We start from the raw sequence: 22,253 nt of genomic DNA, 5'->3' as shown, positions 1-22,253 counted from the left end.
TATATTTATAATACCAGGCATGAATTCTCTGTGATTGGGTAGCTCTTATGTAGAATTAAACAACTGTTGATTGCTACTAAAATAAAAGCCAGTACTGCATCAATGGGGGTATTTTCCTGGACTTATACAGTTGTAGTGGACTATTACTTGATTTTTTTTCCACTGGTAGCTTACACAGCATCTTCCAACACCAACAGCTAGTTCTAGGGAGCAGGATTCCAGGTCAGTTCCAGCTCAATTCTCATGAATTGTCTGTCTGATTGTCTGTCTGAGTGATTTTGTTACAATAGAGTGTTTCTTTCAAGTTCTTGGAGGTAAGTCTATGTTGCTTTAGGATTCTCTTAGGATCCCTTAATCAGCAACTCAAATGGAGGTTTCCCATGCTTGGAAATGACATTTATATTAGTTTTTTTTTGGGGGGGGTTGTATATAAAGGAATTTTTAAAATTTTTATTAGATATTTTTTATTTGTATTCCAAATGTTATCACCTTTCCTGATTTCTCCTCCAAAAACTCCCTATCCTATCCCCATTCCCCTGATCACTAACCCATCCACTCCCACTTCCCTGTCCTGGGGCATTCCACTACACTGGGGCATCGAGCCTTCTCAGGACCAAAGGTTTCTCCTCCCATTGATGTCCAAAAAGGCCATCCTCTGCTACATGTGTACTCTTTGGTTGGTGGTTTAGTTCCTGGGAGTTCTGGGGATACTGGTTGGTTCATATTGTTGTTCCTGCTATGGGGCTGCAAACCCCTTCAGCTCCTTGGGTCCTTTCTCTAGCTCCTCCATTGGGGACTCTGTGCTCAGTCCATGGTTTAGTGCAGGCATCCACTTCTGTATTTGTCAGGCACTGGCAGAGTCTCTCAGGAGACAGCTGTATTAGGTTCCTGTCAGCAAGCACTTGTTGGCATCCACAATAGTGTCTGGGTTTGGTGAGTGTATATGGGATGGATTACCAGGTAGGGCAGTCTCTGATGGCCTTTCCTTCAGTCTCTGCTTTGCATTTTGTCTCTGTATCTCTTCCCATGGGTATTTTGTTCCCCCTTCTTTAGTATCCAAGGAGCTAAAGAGATCTGCAACCCTGTAGGTGCAACAACATTATGAACTAACCAGTACCCCGGAGCTCTTGACTCTAGCTGCATATGTATCAAAAGATGACCTAGTCGGCCATCACTGGAAAGAGAGGCCCATTGGACTTGCGAACTTTATATGCCCCAGTACAGGGGAACGCCAGGTCCAAAAAATGGGGATGGGTGGGTAGGGAAGTGGGGGGGAGGGTATGGGGGACTTTTGGGATAGCATTGGAAATGTAATTGAGGAAAATACGTAATAAAAAATATTTAGTTTTAAACAATTTAAAATTAATAGTATGTATTTATATATGCTATCAATAATAAAAATAAATGTTATCTGACATATAGGTCATATATATGACATATATATGCATATATATCATATATTGTACATATCATATATCTCTATCTCTATCTATCTATCTATCTATCTATCTATCTATCTATCTATCTATCTATCTATCTATCTAGTAAGCTTGTACAATGATGTTTCTATGTGGTTTTTATTCAAATATCATTAATATTATTTATCTCTCCTTTTTTTAATAATCCATCTATATTTCTCTCCTTACCTGTCCATAGCTAGAGTCATCACTCATTCTTTCTGTTTGCTACTTTATAGTGTCTAGTATATGTGTAGTATTACTCTCCTCTCTAGAAAAGTCACACTCTATGGTCATTTTCTACGATTCTGAATCCTTCAGTTATTTCAGGTTATATACTCAAATATAAAAATTCATCAATAAAATCTGCAAATGAAAGAGAATGTGTAGCCTTTGTCTTTTGGGGTCTGACTTACCGCACTTATGCTTTCTAGTTTGTACATTTACCTAAAAAATGTAATGATTAATTTTTTTTCTTACAGCTGTATTTCAGAAGCCATCTTAGAGAGGCTAAAGGCATGCAGGTGACTTTTCTGGGGATGACTCATAGTTTTGCAGGGCCAACATGGGTAAACTCTGAATTGCAGGGATTTCAAAGATCTCATCTCAGGATTGATTCTTGTTATTGACATTCCTTTTCTGTCATTATTATATATTATAATGATCCCTGAGCATTAGCCCACCCTACTGGGTGATTTTTCTATAGCTCTTGTAGTAATCCTATGTAGACAAATTGATAATTTCATAGTTCCTAATAATGATTCTATAGAATTCTGAAATGTGTACAAATAATTTGGAGTGCTCCATAGTAGGAAAGATGTAATTAGAGCTCTGGAAGCCTTCATGTATCAAGGACTATTTACACTAGAATAAGAGCAAGCTTGGAACAAATTAACAATCAGGGAAAACTGTCCTGCTAGGCTAGCTGTGAAACAATTATATGATAACTAAAAGTCATAAACTGGGAATGGACAGAACATAAAATATTGACTGGATTTATCTATACAAAAGTTCAAAACTAATGAAAAATAAGGCAGATGATTTGCCTCCTGACAAAATCATGCTAACTTATGACATAAAAATTATTGTTTTGAACTTTTAATGAACTCCTGGATGAATAAGATGGATAATGAATGTCAAGTTAGGTACTAGTCTTAATGGAAAAACCTGTAAATATTTCTGCTATAACTCCTTATTTACTTATGACTTGAGTTAATGTTTTAAGCTTCCTATGAGCTGTTGGAACATAATGATGCTTCAAAAACTGTGTGATCATTCATCCCGAGAATGTATAAAAACTAAGAATAAGGGACAGACTTTTTTCTTTCTTTCTTTCACCAATAGAGAGACAGGACTTTTTTTCTTACTTAGGGGCTTTTATTACTTTAAGCAATAAAAATGTATGATTTTTTTCTTTCTCAGAGCAATAAAGGCTGCTCATCCAGGATAAATGCATTCTTTCTGCATACGTGCTTGTTCAATGGAACTTGCTTATGTTTTTTTTTTCTTTACTTACCAAATATAGGTATGTGTATGTAAGCATTCATGATCACTTGTGGAATTGACAAGATAGGTGGTCGGTAGTTGGTCCTAACCAGAATGTGTGCATGCCTGTGCATATTGCCTGTGTAGAAGATTTTAATTCTTTTTCTTTCTTTTCTCTCTGTTTTACAATGAGTTAATGAGTTCCTAGCCTCTCACCTGGCCAGCATGATGTTCTTAAGCAAGAGAGAAAAGAAACCAGTGCTTATTAAAGCACAAATAGTAAAAGAGTTACAGAGAAAGAAACTAGATGTTATTAAAGCACAAATATTACGATTATAAGCCCAAGGATCATTAGTATTTAACCTTTGCCTGACTGTGTTGCAACTCAGTTTGTTTCCCAGCTGGAGCAGGCATCTGACATTTGATAGCATCCCAATGTGTGCTTTATCATCTTTTCACCACTTATTCACCAACTGAATAATTTTTGTTTTTTCTATTTTTTGGTTAATGTGAACAGAGCAGCAATGAACAAGCTTCTACAGGTGTTTGTTGATCAAGGTGTCAAGTCCTTTAGTCATATATCAAGGACTGGTTGTAGGTCTATCTTAAGCTCTCTGTGAAGTCTTCACTCTCACTTCCTTAGAGATTGTACCAATTGTCAATCACAACAACCACAAATGGGGATTCTTCTTTCCTCACATCCTCACCAGCATTTGTCAGCTGTTTTCTTGAACTTATCTATTTTGATTGACAAGATGAAATCTCAAAGTAGTTTTAATTTTCATTTCTCTAATTGGTAATGTTTGTTGAATACCTTTTAGAAAATTTCTTAGCCATTTCCCTTTTTCTTTTGAAAACTCATTGGTTAGATCAATAATCCATTATGTGACTTGTTTTTTTTTAATTCATTGCTATTTTTAGTTCTTTTCATTTTTAAATATTAATGCTCTGTTAAATATATAGGTGCCAAAATTCTCCCACTCTTTGGATTTCTTCTTCACTGGATTATTTACTTTGCTATACAAAAGCATTTTAGGGACAGTACTACTAGGTTATCCAGTCCCACGTATTCAGCCTTAAACACAGTACTTATGAACAACACTAAATGAACTCAGTAAGAAGTATGTATGGGTGTTTTGAAAATAGCTGAAAGAAGAAAATGCATGAAATTGAGAAAGATATGTAGAAGTTGGAGGGTGTTTCTACAGATAGAAGAGCAGAGATGATATAAAAATTCTCCAAAAAAATAAAAATTAAATAAAAAACAGGGAAAATGAATGATGATAGCTGTAAATGTGACAAAATAATTGCTGTCTAATGAATGTGAGAGAATAAGAGGAGTTTATGAGCCTCAGCAGTTATGGAAGAAGGAAATTAAATTGGTCAAATGAATAACATTAGAAACAGAAGATAAGCAAGTAGATTCTAGATATATTTTAAAAGAAAAATGCTTTCATTTTTATTGTCCAAAGAAAGCTCAGTATCTTACATTATAAAGGGACCCTGTAATATGATCATAATGAAAGATTACTGAAAGATCATGCTGAACACCTTAGTTTCAGAGTGTTATTCAGCTTACCTACCTCTCTGCTTTCTCAGAATGTCAATAGACTACAGAACATTAATTCTCAAGAAGTAAGGTCAAAATTAAATCACACACACACACACACACACACACACACACACATACACACACATACACAACCAAATCAGAAACACATGTATAGACAACATTTAGTCTTTTGTACAGTTTTCTTGGTTAGGAGTAAAATAAGAAAAATGGAAATGTTTATTTTGACATGTGCACTATTTCCTGTGATGAAGTCATAAATCTCATTGACATTTAGAGCTATCAATCAGAGAGACCATCCCAGCAATGAAAATGATATCCACAAGACTCCTCCACCAACTGACAGCTGTCAGAACAAGTCTGATTAATTTTGCCTAAGAATGGCTCCAATTAAGTTATAAATTTTGGAATACTATATTTACATGTGATCTACAATTTTTAAAGAGTTTAATGGTGGGCTTTTATCATTTTTATATGAACGTCTTTATAGCAGTTATATGCTTTTAACAAATCCATTATAAATTGTTAAAAAATTATTCTTGATACTACTTAAAACTCCATGAACTATGTACATGGAGCATGGGATGCTATGATTTTGTCAAGAGTTTTACAAAAAAAATTGAGAATATTTCATTTATATTTTAGCTGAATTAAACCCTTAAATTTCTTCAATTTTGTATTAAGAAGTATGTTACACCTTAGAAATTCAAGAAACTTGGGGTGGTTTTACACACACATGCATACACATACAACCTGACACCCAGAGAGAGAGGGAGACAGAGAGAGGGACAGAGAGGGGGGTGGGGGAGAGGGAGAGGGGGAAAGGGAGGGGGGAGAGGGGGAGAGGGAGAAGAGAGAGAGAGAGGAATAGGGAGGAGAAAGAGAGGGAGAGGGTGAGGGGCAGGGGGAGGAGGAAAGGGAGAGGGAGAGGGAGAGGGGGAAGGGAGAGAAAGGGGAGATTTAGCAGATAGTAGAAAGCTATTTTAAATTTTATGTTGGTAAAACATCAGTTTTAAGTGTAGTCATTTGCGCCAGAATCCTCATCAAGCTACTTTTTAAACAGTAAGATATGTGTATCCATTGCTGCCCCACAGGAACCTTTGAACCTTTGACTATAAAGGCAGCATTTAAAATTATGGTAAACCAAATTTGGAATATGTTTCTGGTAGAGTGAAGGCTAAAGGAAGAAAAAAATCTTATCTAAAGTATACATTAAGTGTTTAATTGGTATGAATGGGTGTTCATTCAGTATCAGTGCATATTTGGTTGGACTATATGGTAGAGTTGAGCAATAATTAAGGCCAAGGGGAACATGGACAAAGATAGAAAAAGCATGTTAAACACACTTATTAATGAGACATAAAATTTATGTTCAGGGATTATATATGAAAGAATGATAACATAAGGAATACCAGGAAGTACATTTTCTGGCTCTATGATTCTTACTACCATGTCAGAAAAAACAAGAATCCCATTACCAAATAGTGAATCTTTGATATTAAACTCATCAGACTCAAACGATGTAAAGTGTGGGCCTTTTCCCTATAAATTATAAAATTTGTGGTCTTTTATAGAAACATAAGAGATACCAAGACAGAAAGCTTAATTTTATAAGTGGCATGAAAATAGTTGAAGCAATGACTATGGATGACTATTTCCAGGGGTAGTCACAGAATGACACCACTAAAATATTAAGTACAAAACTTTGAAAAACAGGAATTTCAGATCAAGTAAGGATTATCCAATATAACATTGAGGAAAGACAGTCTATTAAAATAGTGTGAGGCTCAGACACTTGATGTGTCAGGGTGAGGGAATACCCAGGGGGTTCCCACCCAATCAGAAGAGAAAAAGAGAGGGAAGGAGGAAGGATCATAGGAGAGGTGACTGGGAGGGACAGTGAGCAGGATTTAAAGGGAAATAAATAAATAAATAAATAAATAAATAAATAAATAAATAAGAGTGTGAGGCTAGCATATAAATAATATTCTACCAAAAGAATATTCATATTGTTAAATACTTTTGAAGTTGAAAACTGCCAATTGTGTTTATTAATAAGGAAAGTATACAATATTGTGATGAGGTTAGTTTCCATGGTGACAGAGATATATGTCATATTGTAATTCAAATGCCAGTTTTGTACACACCCAATATATTTTAAATATATACATTTCATTCAAGGATTTAGTTTAAAATTCATAAAGATGGAAGGTAAAATGAAAGCTAACAGGGGAGTAAAACTGTCATCTGCTGTCCCCATCTGTGAACCCTGTGAGCTACTATGATGTCTGTTCTGGGAAGACATGCCTGGTAATGGAAGAATTAGTGGAATGGACATTATAGGTACAAGCAACCATATTCTGATTATATTTAAGTCCTAATCCACAAGATAAAACCCATATCTGTCACCATAATGGGCCAAGAACCTGAAGTTAGGCAGGAAATAGACCTTAGGGAAGGACTTACCACTATTATTTGCTAGATTGATATAGTATAAAACTAACTCCTTGTGATTTACCATTATATCTGTAGATAAATGCACCTATCAATCCTCAACAGTGAAACTTCTCTTTGAAGTAGATGGTGGTTAACACAGAGGTTCACATTTGTTTAAGGGATGTAGAATAAGAGAATACAGAATGTTTACTAGAAAATGAAAAATATAGAGAATGCTTCTACTTCTCAGTGCTCATTGTAGTAGAGGAGTCAAAAAGAATCTATGCCAGAGGTGGTTGATGATTACAAAGAAACAGTATATATCTAGGCATATTATGACAGTTGCCCATAGGAACTCAAAGCTCTTGCTGAAGATCAGTCCAAACACAAGCCAAATTCCAGCATAGAAAGAGGAACTGGACATGAATTCTAACCTGCAGCAGAATAGCTATTCAAAACTAATAGCTGCTAACCCAAATTGGTCTTGACAGAAAAAAAAGAAAGAGGAGAGAGAGAGAGAGAGATAGAGATAGAGATAGATAGATAGATAGATAGATAGATAGATAGATAGATAGATAGATAGATAGAGTAGAAGAGAGTTGAGTTGGTAAGGAAGGAGGCTAGATTTGGGAAGAGTTGGATGGAACAATATGATCAAAACATGAATAAAATTCACATAGAAATAAAGCTTTTGTTCAAAGACTTTTATTTGAAAGAGAAATTGGAACAGGCATAAGGATAGATTTTTCCAGACAATGACCTTTCTGTTTTTTTTTTCTTTTTTTAAATTAGATATCTTCTTCATTTACATTTCAAATGCTATCCCCAAAGCCCCCTTCTCTGCAACCCACCCACTCCTGCTGCCTGGCCCTAACATTCCCTGTACTGGGGCATTTGATCTTTGCAATACCAAGGGCTTCTCCTCCCATTGATGGCCTACTAGGTCATCTTCTGCTACATATGCAATTATAGACACAGCTCTGGGGGGTACAGGTTAGTTCATATTGTTGTTCCTCCTATAGGGTTGCAGACCCCTTTAGCTCCTTGGGTACTTTCTCTAGCTCCTTCCTTAGGAGTCCTGTGTTCCATTCAATAGATGACTTTGAACATCCACTTCTGTATTTGTCAGGCATTGGCATAGACTCACAAGAGAGAGCTATGTCAGGGTTCTGTAAGCAAAATCTTTCTGGCATTTGCAATAGTGTCTGGGTTTGGTGGTTGTAAATGGGAAGGATCCCCGGGTGGGGCAGTCTATGGATGATCTTTCCTTCCATCTCAGATCCAAACTTTGTCTCTGTAACTCCTTCCATGGGTATTTTGTTTCCCATTCTAAGAAGGAGCAAAGTATACACACTTTGGTCTTCCTTCTTCTTGAGTTTCATGTGATTTGCAAATTGTATCTTGGGTATTCTAAGTTTCTGGGCTAATATCCACTTATCAGTGAGTGCATATCATGTGTGTTCTTTTGTGATTAGGTTACCTCACTCAGCATGATATCTTCCAGATCCATCTATTTGCCTAAGAATTTCATAAATTCATTGTTTTTAATAGCTGAGTAGTAGTCCATTGTATACATGTACCACATTTTCTGAATCCATTCCTCTGTTTAGAGACATCTGGGTTCTTTCCAGCTTCTGGCTTTATAAATAAGCCTGCTATGAACATAGTGAAGTATGTGTCCTTATTACAATTTGGAACATCTTTCTGTATGATAAGAACTTCAAGTCGCTGAAGAAAGAAATCAAAGAAGATCTCAGAAAATGGAAAGATCTCCCATGCTCTTGGATTTGCAGGATCAATATAGTCAAAATGGTTATCTCGCCGTAAGCAATCTATACATTCCCATCAAAATTCCAACTCAATTCTTCACTGAAGTAGAAAGGGCAATTTGCAAATTCATCTGGAATAACAAAAAACATAGGATAGCAAAAACTATTCTCAAGGATAAAAGAACCTCTGTTGGAATCACCATGCCTGACCTCAAGCTGTACTACAAAGCAATTGTGATAAAAACTGCATGGTACTGGTACAGCGACAGACAGGTAGGTCAATGGAATAGAAATGAAGTCCCAGAAATGAACCCACACACCCATGGTCACTTGATCTTTGACAAGGGTGCTAAAACACGCATGGAAAAAAGACAGCATTTTCAACAAATGGTGCTGGCACAACTGGCAGTTAGCATGTAAAAGCATACGAATTGATCCATTCTTATCTTCTTGAACTGAGGCCAAGTCTAAGTGGATCAAGGAACTTCACATAAAACCAGAGACACTGAATCTTATAGAGTAGAAAGGGAGAAAATCCTCGAAAATATGGGCACAGGGGAAAAATTCCTGAACAGAACAGCAATGGCTTGTGCTGTAAGATAGAGAATTGACAAATGGGGCCTCATAATATTGTGAAGCTTCAGTAAGGCAAACGATATTGTCAATAAGACAAAAAGGCCACCAACAAATTGGGAAAGGATTTTTATCAATCCTAAATCAGATAGGGGACTAATATCCAATATATATAAAGAACTCAAGAAGATGGACTCTAGAAAATCAAATAACACTATTAAAAAATGGGGTACAGAGCTAAACAAAGAAGTCTCACCTGAGGAATACTGAATGACTGAGAAGCACCTGAAAAAATGTTCAACATCCTTAATCATCAGGGGAATGCAAATCAAAACAACCCTGAGATTCCACCTCACACCAGTCAGAATGGCCAAGATCAAAAATTCAGGTGACAGCAGATGCTGGTGAGGATGTGAAGAAAGAGGGACAATCATCCATTGTTGGTGGGATTGCAAGCTTGTATAACGACTTTGTTATTAGTCTGGTGGTTCCTCAGAAAATTGGACATAGTACTACTAGAAGATCCAGCAATACCTCTCCTGGGTATATACCCTGAAGATGTTCCATCTTGTAATAAGGACAATGACCTTTCAATGTGAAGTATATCTGACAAAAAACATTTTAAGCATACTAATATCATCACTATAGTATATGCAAGTCACTCATATATCTGCCAGAGTTAGCAAAGGTTTGGAATTGTATGGAATTATATCAAATATATTCAGAGGCTTTATTACTAAATGTTAGGTGGTTTAAATAAACTGACCGTTCACAACTCATTAGAAAACTAAACTATAATTATAATCCTTGTATATTGAGCATACTTAATTTTTTTGCTTTCTATTCTTAACTAAATTTTGCTTTACTTATGAACAGTGAGGCTATAATCCTGAAAGCATGCAGGTAACCTGTATAATTAATTATGAAATAGTTTCTATCTGAGATCTTGGATGCATCAGGATTCATGAACATACAAGATTTTTTTATTAGATAATATCTCTGAGAAAAAATAGCATTGGTAATGTAAATCTGAATATTATTAAATCTCCATTTTTTCTGTAGTTTCTCATGGAGACCATCTCTTGTGGTAATAGTGATGTTGGTCAAGAGTTCATATTCAATCTCATTAAATTTTGTACTTTGGTTATTGCTATCAGAAAAAATAATCTGATATACTCAATTAAAATTTCTAGGATAAACTCTGATTTTGTCATATTCTTCTCATCTTAGAAAACACCAAATATTTCTTACATGGCATGGAATAAAATGAAATCTATTGTTTTTTTTTTTTTTCTAAAAAAAAAAGCCATAAACTGACAGTCATGTCTTCTGTATCCAACAGTCTTCTATATTTTGTCGACCTAAGAACTTTATTTCATCACTGTTAGCTCCAAATAGCTTTATATAGCAACTATCACATCCATACTTACATTATAAATAATGGTAAGGAGAAAGAGAGAGGGGGTGCATCTTTTCCATTTTAATTTACAACATATCAAAATATCATACTAGAAGATAGATTTGCACAAGATCACCAAAATATAACCTAGGTCAAGACTGAGTACATGTTTTTGCCTTCTAGAACACTCCCATATCCCTTTTCTATCATATAACCTCCTTAAAGAAAGTCATTAGTCTGAACTTTAGCACAATAGATTAGATTTGCCTGCTAAATATACATAATTATAACATATCTTTTTTTGTTTGGATATTTTATTTTATTTTATTTTATTTTTTTAATTTTTAATATTTTTTATTACATATTTTCCTCAATTACATTTCCAATGCTATCCCAAAAGTCCCCCATAGCGCCCCCCACTTCCCTACCCACCCATTCCCATTCTTTTGGTCCTGGCATTCCCCTATATTGGGGCATATAAAGTTTGCAAGTCCAATGGGCCTCTCTTTCCAGTGATGGCCGAATAGGCCATCTTTCGATACATATGCAGCTAGAGACAAGAGCTCCGGGGTACTGGTTAGTTCATAATGTTGTTCCAACTATAGGGTTGCAGATCCCTTTAGCTCCTTGGGTACTTTCTCTAGCTTCTCGATTGGGAGCCCTGTGATACATCCAATAGCTGACTGTGAGCATCCACTCCTGTGTTTGCTAGGCCACTGCATAGTCTCACAAGAGACAGCTATCTTTGGGTCCTTTCAGCAAAATCTTGCTAGTGTATGCAATGGTGTCCGCGTTTAGAAGCTGATTATGGGATGGATCCCTGGATACGGCAGTCTCTAGATGGTCCATCCTTTCATAACAGCTCCAAGCTTTCTCTCTGTAACTCCTTCCATGGGTGTTTTATTCCCAATTCTAAGAAGGGGCACAGTGTCCACATTTTGGTCTTCATTCTTCTTGAGTTTCATGCGTTTAGCAAATTGTATCTTATATCTTGGGTATCCTAAGTTTTGGGCTAATATCCACTTATCAGTGAATACATATTGTGTGAGTTCTTTTGTGATTGTGTTACTTCACTCAAGATGATGCCCTCCAGGTCCATCCATTTGGCTAGGAATTTCATAAATTCATTCTTTTTAATAGCTGAGTAGTACTCCATTGTGTAAATGTACCATAATTTCTGTATCCATTCCTCTGTTGAGGGACATCTGGGTTCTTTCCAGCTTCTGGCTATTATAAATAGGGCTGCTATGAACATAGTGGAGCATGTGTCCTTCTTACCGGTTGGGACATCTTCTGGATATATGCCCAGGAGAGGTATTGCTGGATCCTCCGGTAGTACTATGTCCAATTTTCTGAGGAACCACCAGACTGATTTCCAGAGTGGTTGTACAAGCTTGCAATCCCACCAACAATGGAGGAGTGTTCCTCTTTCTCCACATTCTCACCAGCATCTGCTGTCACCTGAATTTTTTATCTTAGCCATTCTGACTGGTGTGAGGTGGAATCTCAGGGTTGTTTTGATTTGCATTTCCCTGATGATTAAGGATGTTGAACATTTTTTCAGGTGCTTCTCTGCCATTTGGTATTCTTCAGGTGAGAATTCTTTGTTCAGTTCTGAGCCCCATTTTTTAATGGGGTTATTTGACTTTCTGGAGTCCACCTTCTTGAGTTCCTTATATATATTGGATATTAGACCCTTATCTGATTTAGGATAGGTGAAGATCCTTTCCCAATCTGTTGGTGGTTTTTTTGTCTTATTGATGGTGTCTTTTGCCTTGCAGAAGCTTTGCAGTTTCATGAGGTCCCACTTGTCAATTCTCGATCTTACAGCACAAGCCATTGCTGTTCTATTCAAGAATTTTTCCCCTGTGCCCATATCTTCAAGGCTTTTCCCCACTTTCTCCTCTATAAGTTTCAGTGTCTCTGGTTTTATGTGAAGTTCCTTGATAAACTTAGACTTGACCTTAGTACAAGGAGATAGGAATGGATCGATTCGCATTCTTCTACATGAAAACAACCAGTTGTGCCAGCACCATTTGTTGAAAATGCTGTCTTTCTTCCACTGGATGGTTTTAGCTCCCTTGTCGAAGATCAAGTGACCGTAGGTGTGTGGGTTCATATCTGGGTCTTCAATTATATTCCATGGGTCTATTTGTCCGTCACTATACCTGTACCACGCCGTTTTTATCACAATTGCTCTGTAGTAAAGCTTTAGGTCCAGCATGGTGATTCCACCAGAGGTTCTTTTATCCTTGAGAAGAGTTTTTGCTATCCTAGGTTTTTTGTTATTCCAGATGAATTTGCAGATTGCACTTTCTAATTCGTTGAAGAATTGAGTTGGAATTTTGATGGGGATTGCATTGAATCTGTAGATTGCTTTTGGCAAGATAGCCATTTTTAAAATGTTGATCCTGCCAATCCATGAGCATGGGAGATCTTTCCATCTTCTGAGATCTTCTAGAATTTCTTTCTTCAGAGACTTGAAGTTTTTATTATACAGATCTTTCACTTCTTTAGTTAGAGTCACGCCAAGATATTTTATATTATTTGTGACTATTGAGAAGGGTGTTGTTTCCCTAATTTCTTTCTCAGCCTGTTTATTCTTTGTGTAGAGAAAGGTCATTGATTTGTTTGAGTTAATTTTATATCCAGCTATTTCACCGAAGCTGTTTATCAGGCTTAGGAGTTCTCTGGTGGAATTTTTAGGGTCACTTATATATACTATCATATCATCTGCAAAAAGTGATATTTTGACTTCATCTTTTCCAATTTGTATCCCTTTGATCTCCTTTTGTTGTCGAATTGCTCTGGCTAGGACTTCAAGTACTATGTTGAATAGGTATGGAGAAAGTGGACAGCCTTGTCTAGTCCCTGATTTTAGAGGGATTGCTTCAAGCTTCTCACCATTTACTTTGATGTTGGCTACTGGTTTGCTGTATATTGCTTTTATCATGTTTAGGTATGGGCCTTGAATTCCTGATCTTTCCAAGACTTTTATCATGAATGGGTGTTGGATCTTGTCAAATGCTTTTTCCGCATCTAACGAGATGACCATGTGGTTTTTGTCTTTGAGTTTGTTTATATACTGGATTACGTTGATGGATTTCTGTATATTGAACCATCCCTGCATCCCTGGGATGAAACCTACTTGGTCAGGATGGATGATTGTTTTGATGTGTTCTTGGATTCGGTTAGCAAGAACTTTATTGAGGATTTTTGCATCAATATTCATAAGGGATATTGGCCTGAAGTTTTCTATCTTTGTTGGGTCTTTTTGTGGTTTAGGTATCAGAGTAATTGTGGCTTCATAGAATGAGTTGGGTAGAGTACCTTCTGTTTCTATTTTGTGGAATAGTTTGTGAAGAACTGGGATTAGATCTTCTTTGAAGGTCTGATAGAACTCTGCACTAAACCCATCTGGTCCTGGGCTTTTTTTGGTTGGGAGACTATTAATGACTGCTTCTATTTCTTTGGGGGATATAGGGCTGTTTAGATCATTAACCTGATCTTGGTTCAACTTTGGTACCTGGCATCTGTCTAGGAACTTCTCCATTTCATCCAGGTTCTCCAGTTTTGTTGAGTATAGCCTTTGGTAGAAGGATCTGATGGTGTTTTGGATGTCTTCAGGATCTGTTGTTATGTCTCCTTTTTCATTTCTGATTTTGTTAATTAGAATGCTTTTCCTGTGCCCTCTAGTGAGTCTGGCTAAGGGTTTATCTATCTTGTTGATTTTCTCAAAGAACCAGCTCCTTGATTGGTTGATTCTTTGAATAGTTCTTGTTTCCACTTGATTGATTTCGCCCCTGAGTTTGATTATTTCCTGCCGTCTACTCCTCTTGGGTGAATTTGCTTCCTTTTGTTCTAGTGCTTTTAGGTGTGTTGTCAAGCTGCTAATGTGTGCTCTCTCTAGTTTCTTTTTCGAGGCACTCAGAGCTATGAGTTTTCCTCTTAGAAATGCTTTCATTGCGTCCCATAAGTTTGGGTATGTTGTGGCTTCATTTTCATTGAACTCTGAAAAGTCCTTAATTTCTTTCTTTATTCCTTCCTTGACCAAGGTATCATTTAGAAGCATGTTGTTCAGTTTCCACGTGAAGGTTGGCTTTCTATTATTTATTTTGTTATTGAAGATCAGCCTTAGTCCATGGTGATCTGATAGGATGCATGGGACAATTTCAATATTTTTGTATCTGTTGAGGCCTGTTTTGTGACCAATTACGTGGTCAATTTTGGAGAAGGTACCATGAGGTGCTGAGAAGAAGGTATATCCTTTTGTTTTAGGGTAAAATGTTCTGTAGATATCTGCCAGATCCATTTGATCCATAACTTCTGTTAGTTTCACTGTGTCCCTGTTTAGTTTCTGTTTCCATGATCTGTCCATTGTTGAAAGTGGTGTGTTGAAGTCTCCCACTATTATTGTATGAGGTGCAATGTGTGCTTTGAGATTTACTAAAGTTTCTTTAATGAATGTGGCTGCCTTTGTATTTGGAGCATAGATATTCAGGATTGATAGTTCCTCTTGGAGGATTTTACCTTTGATGAGTATGAAGTGTCCCTCCCTGTCTTTTTTAATGACTTTGTGTTGGAAGTCAATCTTATCAGATATTAGAATGGCTACTCCAGCTTGTTTCTTCATGCCATTTGCTTGGAAAATTGTTTTCCAGCCTTTCATTCTGAGGTAGTGTCTATCTTTTTCTCTGAGATGAGTTTCCTGTAAGCAGCAAAATGTTGGGTCTTGTTTGTGTAGCCAGTTTGTTAGTCTATGTCTTTTTATCGGGGAGTTGAGTCCATTGATATTAAGAGATATTAAGGAAAAGTAATTGTTGTTTCCTGTTATTTTTGTTGTTAAAGTTAGCATTCTGTTCTTGTGGCTGTCTTCTTTTAGGTTTGTTGAGGGATTACCTTCTTGTTGTTTCTAGGGCGTGGTTCCCGTCCTTGTATTGGTTTTTTCCTGTTATTATCCTTTGAAGGGCTGGATTCATGGAGAGATAATGTGTGAATTTGGTTTTGTCGTGGAATACTTTTGTTTCTCCATCTATGTTAATTGAGAGTTTGGCTGGGTATAGTAGCCTGGGCTGGAATTTGTGTTCTTTTAGTGTCTGTATAACATCCGTCCAGGATCTTCTGGCTTTCATAGTCTCTGGTGAAAAATCTGGTGTAATTCTGATAGGCTTGCCTTTATAAGTTACTTGGCCTCAGTGGCTCTGTGGCTCCCGCCTGTCCCAGAAGCTGTCTGCCTCTGTGGTCCTCACTCTCACCTCTGCAGACTCCATATCTTTTTTTTAAACAACTACTTTGTTTCCCTGTCATTATTATCTTTGGCAACTATTTTGTTCCTATAGATATGTAGCAATATACTGTAAGAATTCTGCACAATTTACAAACTAGATCTGCGTTAGGCTGGCAATAGACTGATTTTATAACCAGTGCTTTTCCAAACACCATTTTATATTTCTTTTGTGAAGATATGCTAATATTTCTGTCAGGAATATAATTATAAGACTGAAAACTAGAACTAATTTTGCCTAGGGTAAGTTTACCTTGATATTACTAAAATATTTCAAAAGATCTTGTATAAATTTGAATCAGTCTAGTGCCTACAATATATAGTCATTTCATAGACTAAAAAAGATGTTGTAAATTTCCTCATTTTTGAAGTTCTGGTTTTAATTCACTTCCTAATTGTGAGCATCACTTAATATATTTAAAAGTTTTGTTAACATTTTCCAGAAGTGTCTTTTTGCCAGTTTTGCTTTTTACAGTATATGCTTGAGATAGTTTTAAATGTCAAATTGATACAAATATAAAATCACCACAAAAGGAAATCAATGAGGAATTATCTAGATTAGTTTGGCATGTGAGCATGTCTATGGGGGATTATTGTGATTACATTAATTCCATTGGCATTGTTCCCTAGAAATTTCTGAATAAGAATGGAGAAGTTAAGCTAGTACAAGCTTCCATGTGTGACAGATGCTTTAAGAATTTGCTACCTTGAGGGCCTCTCATCAGTGAACTGCAACCCAAATAAATCCTCTCACTTAAGGTACTTTTGTTAAGATAGTCTATCAAAACAGCAGAAAACAAAATTCAGTGAGTTTCTTTCCACCTTTTAAAAACAATGTGCTTAGTCAAATATGTTACCAAAAAGTTTTATGATGGCTCATGATTTCAACACATAATCACTTGAAAGTACTGCTTTGAGCCTATAGTAATTCAGAATATAATGGCAGAGATACATGGCAGAGAAGGCTTGAGGAGTTTCTGTTATCTAGTAGCAATACTCCATGACCTGATATCAATTTCTGTCTTAGTTAGGGTTTCTATTGTTCTAATGAAACAGATAGTTGGTCTAAAGCAACTTGGAGAAGAAAAGATTTATTTTGTTTTTGCAACTCTCAGATCATATTCCATCAGCGAGGAAGTCAGGGGAACTTGAGGCAGGAACTGATATAGAAGCTTTGGAGGAGTACTGCTTACTGGCTTTCTCCTCAAGTCTTGCTCATCCTGATTTATACAATTTGGGATGTCTTGTGCAGGTATGGTGTTGCCCATGGTTAACTGAGCCCTCCTAGGTAAAGATACTTTTATAAGGCTGTTCACAAGTTCACTAATGAAGGAGAGAGAAGTGGTAGAGGAAGATTATTTAAAAGGATTCCTAAGACCCTAAGATGTAGAGTCAGGTATTTTGATGAATATTCTTGGTTATCAACTTGACTACATGTGGAATGAACTACAATTCAGAAATGGCAGGCATGCTTGTGATTTCGATCTTGAGACTAGAAACACAGGCTGCTGACTGGATCTTGACATGGAGATCTTGAGGCACAGTGACCATGAAAAGCTTTGGTCCAGGCAAGGTAATACATGCCTTTAATCCCAGGAGACTGAGACAAACAGATCTTTGAGTTCAAGGGCATCCAGGGCAAAGTAAATTTCTGTTAGAGGCCTACAGGATATTTGAAGTAGAAGAATCACTTTTTGCCTACTTGGATTTACTTGCCAGCACATCTGTTGCAACCCATTTCTTCAGGATTCCAGCTTATACAGAAGACAACGTGAAACAACTAGCCGCATGGGACTGTACAACTACTGGACTTCTCATTCACAGCTGCCTAATTTTGGTTTGTTGGACTACAGACTGTAAATCATTACAATAAATCCCCTTTATATGAAGAGATATTTCATAAGTTCTGTGACTCTAAATAACTGACTAATACAGGTATCAATAAAGAAAAGGTTAGATTACCATTTAGTAACAAGAGCAGTGTTCTTCAGAAAATAATGAAATAACTCAAAAAGAGAAAAATATAGTCACAAATGTGGCTTGGAGAACAACTTTGTATTTGTGAAACATGACACCTGAACACTGCCCTCCTTTGATTGTAAGGAGTGAGCAAGTAGAAGAGGATTTGTAAGAAGATAATAGAAAATGTGTTGATCACAGTCAAATGAATGGCAGGATGGGTCAGAAGGTACACCCTGGATAAAATCTACAAGCATGCAGAGATTCTAACTAGCTTTCTGTATGATGCCTTCCATTTGTACCCTGAATGATTGCTACTCCAATAAAGTTTTAAAAAGCAATTAATGACTGTGATTTTTGTTTCTATGTGTAATATGTTGGTCTTTTGTCTGAAATAATTGATAATAATTATTAGAGATAAAGTTCCAAAAATTAGTCAGGTAATTAGCCTTATTTGGGTACCCATCAAATAAATAAATAAACAAATAAATAAATATTATATATATATATATATGATTTAAATTAGTTAACAGGCTTCACATAGGACATGCAGATGAAGAAGTAATTAGAAAGTCTCAAAAGTGAATAGTTTTATAAATATTCTGGTAAATTATACTCTTAGGAATTAAAAGAAGGATTGTGTAGTTTCTATATGTTTTCTATAAAATTGAATTTTAATATCAGTTATGGCAGCACTCTTGACCTTTACATTATATGTCTCAGGTCCTTTCTCATATTTATGTTATTATCCTAGGGTAACAGAGAAAAGAATTGTAGCCTGCAAATGGAGGAGAAGATAGAAAGCATTTAAGACCTTTAAACACCTCAGAAATAGTTTTGTTCATTTGAATATTTGGTGTATTTTTATTATTTTATTATTTTTGAGATTGTAATATAATTATATAATTTCCCCCTTTTTTATGAAGACTCCCATAATACCCCTCTTTGCTCTCTTTCAGATTCATGGCCTTCTTTGCCAGGCACCAGCTTCAGCTGAGGGCAGGGTCTGGAGAAGGATGCATGCCAGAGCAGTGAAGGGATACAAGGATAAGATACTGGATGTGATTTGCTTCATGAGAGGAAGCACAGCTCAGTAAGGCTTTTCCTACTCTGACAACTTTTATTCCTTTCAAGCTTTATTTATACATAGAATCATTTCCTCGGAAATTTTATTCATTGATTACACAGCTTTTCTAAATACATTTTCTTCTAAAGCTTTCCCTGACTACATAAGAATATTGAAAGAAGAACAAAGAGAGCAAACAGCAATGTTATGAGAACTAAAACTTAACATTATGATAAAATCAATTTTCTTTAAACTCAATATCTTCTTGCTTAAAATTGGTGTTGGAAAGCCTTATGGCTACAGAAATGCTAGACAGGATGACTCTATTTGAATTTGATTTTGTTTCAGTTTGGCATAAGATTAATAGATCAAAAGTTATTTCCCACTAACCTATTATATCAAACTTTGCTTTTTATAAAAGTTCAATCCCTAATCTTTATTTAATTCTTCCTTTCCTTCCTCTATATGTCTTTCATATTTGGTGTAAGACCACTGTTCCTTTCCTTTGATTCAAAAATGTTGTCCAGCTTCTTTGTTTAAGGAAGGGCAGTCAATCAGTAAAGTTCTGGGTCTGACAAGTCTGTTCAGGAAGGTAGGCATGAGCTAGGATGCCTTCCTGATGTCTATGTCTTGTACCCTTGTTTCAATATGATTCCTATCTTTATTACAATTCTCTAAAGAATAGAAGAACATCAGGATTCCTAAAACTGCTTGCTTTGGCCTTCAGGAAACTACCAAGGCTTGTCATAAACTTGCATGATGGAAATCTCTTCCTATTCCTACAAGTTTCTTGTTTCTAAAGTTAAACATTAAAAACCTAGCAATTCAATTACAGCTTGTCAGCCTCTAGAATTTCCCTAAATTTTCTTCTTTAATAATTCTTTTCAGTTGTATGTGTGTTAGGGGCCTCTAACACACATACAGTAGAGGACTTCCAGGTCTGTGTTCATTCAGAGATGAAGCACCTAATCCTCAAGAGACTTGAGGCCCCAGGGAGTTTTGAGGTCAGGTTGGGTGGGTGTGGGGCATCCACGTGGAGATGAGTTGGGGTGGGAAGGAGGTGTGGGATGTGGAGCAGTCAGAGGGTGGGTGGGAGGGGCGAGTAATGGAATATGGAGTATAAAAATGAATTACAAGTAAAATTAAATTAAAAAAGAATTAGAAAAAAGGAAAAACTAGTTCTTCTAAAATCTTCTATCTCACTCTTACTAACAATACTCATTAATGATCGAAATGTTTATTTAGGTAATAACTTCTAGGGAAAGAGTCAATTTTCTGTATAACTGTTTTTACCAGGGAAATTTCATTAATTTCATTCTTGTTTGTATTAGCTTTTTGTTATCCCAGTTCTACCTTTTGGATAGAGGTCTTTAACAGTAAGAAACAGAAGTGTAGCAAAAGGTGTGCTGTGAACATCCAATAAGGGGAGTGAAGAGTCAGTCCAGATTGTCCAAGTACCAGAACATTGTCAAACAGTACCTTCAGGATGCTTGGCATCACCACTGCTTTCTCTCTCTCTCTCTCTCTCTGTTTGTGTATGTATACATATACATTCATAAATATAACCTGCTCATTTTTTATAATTTTATTATCTACATATTTTTAGGGCTGAGCATTTGGTATTAAACAACCAATTGGTAGTTTCTTCCCTTTATTATTTTAATACAGTATCCAAGATATTTTACTTTTTCATAAAAGAAGAAATATAGCTAGATAAAAACTTTGTTCAGAGTAGCTTTTAAAAGATTTTCTTTAGACATACACCTTTTTCCAAAATACATAAGAAGCCAGAGATTTCTCATATAATATGAGACAATGTGAGCAAAAATCGAACATGAATTAATATTAATATTGCCTAATATTCACCAACTCTTTGGTCTTGGGCCAGTAATTCAATTTGAGTCAGATTATCTGATTATAAATCAAAATGTAATATCTATTTTTGGCAGTGATTGTATAAAAATATAGCAATAATGTGGTACAATTCTAACAATGATTGAAGTACAAAAAGAAAACTATAAAATACTGCATATATTTCAGTAAGAAAAATTCCACCTGAAATCCTTTTGTTAATCTCCAATTTTGGCATTGCCAGAAGAGTCAGATCACATAGGTTAGTCCTAAATCCATTTGAAATATAGTCTAATTTCCTTTTTCACAGGCTACTTCTTCATAGGATGTGCAGAACAGGGAAATGAAGAAATAAACCTGTGATTCCCATCATGGAAGATAACATAATGAATCTTTTCCAAGTATCTCTTCTCACATACTATACTTTGAACTGTGGGTCACAAATTATGTATCAATGTTTCCATTCATTGTTACAGAAAATAATTATTTATTATATTGAAAAGGTGTGCTGTGACTATCCATCAAGGGGAGTGAAGGGTCAGTCCAGATTGTCCAAGCACCAGAACTTTGTCAAACAGCCCCTTCAGGATGCACTATTCTATAAAGCATTCTATTAATGTTCTCATTATACACATGCAATCAGAAGGTTCTTTTCTCTGGACTTACCAACAATATTCTCAATTAGTATAATTTCAGTCTCTTACTATTACATGTAATGACCATGTCTTAGATATTTTTCCTGTTGCTTTGATAAGATATTCTTGAAAAAACTAACTCAAGGAAGAAAAGGTGTATCCTTGGCTCTCATTAAGAGGTTACAGGCCACTATGGTTGTGAAGTCAAGGCAATAGAAGATTGAAACAAGCAGTTTCATTGCCTCTGCAGTTGAGAAGCAGTGAGCAGTGAATACTACTTAAATAGATTTCTCCTTTTATGTAATCCAAGACTTTAGACCAGGAGATGATGCTGTCCAGTTCTAGAGTGGATCTTCCTGCCTCAATTAACTTGATTAGGACAACATATCATAGGCATGCCTGGAAACTAACCAAATCTATGTAATTATTCACAGATGTTCCTTGAGGACGGTGATTTCAGGTCTTGTCAAGCTGAACATCAACACTAATAATCACAGGGCATTGATCACTGTTGTATACAATCTTTTTTATGCTTATGAAATTACATTTTTAGGTTTCAATTTCTTGAAATATGAACATTATATTTTTATTTTACTCTTTAATAATAATGAATATTATTTGTTTAATACAAATTACTTTTAAATTGCATTTAGAAAATTAATGTAAAGGATAAATATATAATAATATATAACTCACATTTTCAGAAAAGTGTTTTTTCATGAGTGTTGACATTGTATCATTTGCACTTGAATACCCCAACTTTATTTAA

The 22,253-nt window shown here is 35.9% G+C and overlaps 1 long non-coding RNA gene across 1 annotated transcript in view; it reads left to right on the top strand.

The window, feature by feature from the left end:
• LOC110310105 (uncharacterized) overlaps positions 1 to 19,004 on the top strand; it is a 77,212-nt gene extending 58,208 nt beyond the window's left edge. Inside the window, exon 3 of the long non-coding RNA XR_002379800.3 lies at positions 18,892 to 19,004. This is a non-coding gene — a long non-coding RNA (uncharacterized LOC110310105). The remainder of the gene's footprint in view (positions 1 to 18,891) is intronic.
• The last annotated feature ends 3,249 nt before the right edge of the window (positions 19,005 to 22,253 follow it).

The sequence above is a fragment of the Mus caroli genome, unplaced genomic scaffold, assembly GCF_978045245.1.
Source record: "Mus caroli unplaced genomic scaffold, Mus_caroli_1 scaffold_2, whole genome shotgun sequence".
In the NCBI taxonomy this organism is placed as follows: Eukaryota; Metazoa; Chordata; class Mammalia; order Rodentia; family Muridae; genus Mus; species Mus caroli.
Note: the sequence above shows the minus strand (reverse complement) of the source record. Positions and strands in the feature narration are given on the sequence as shown.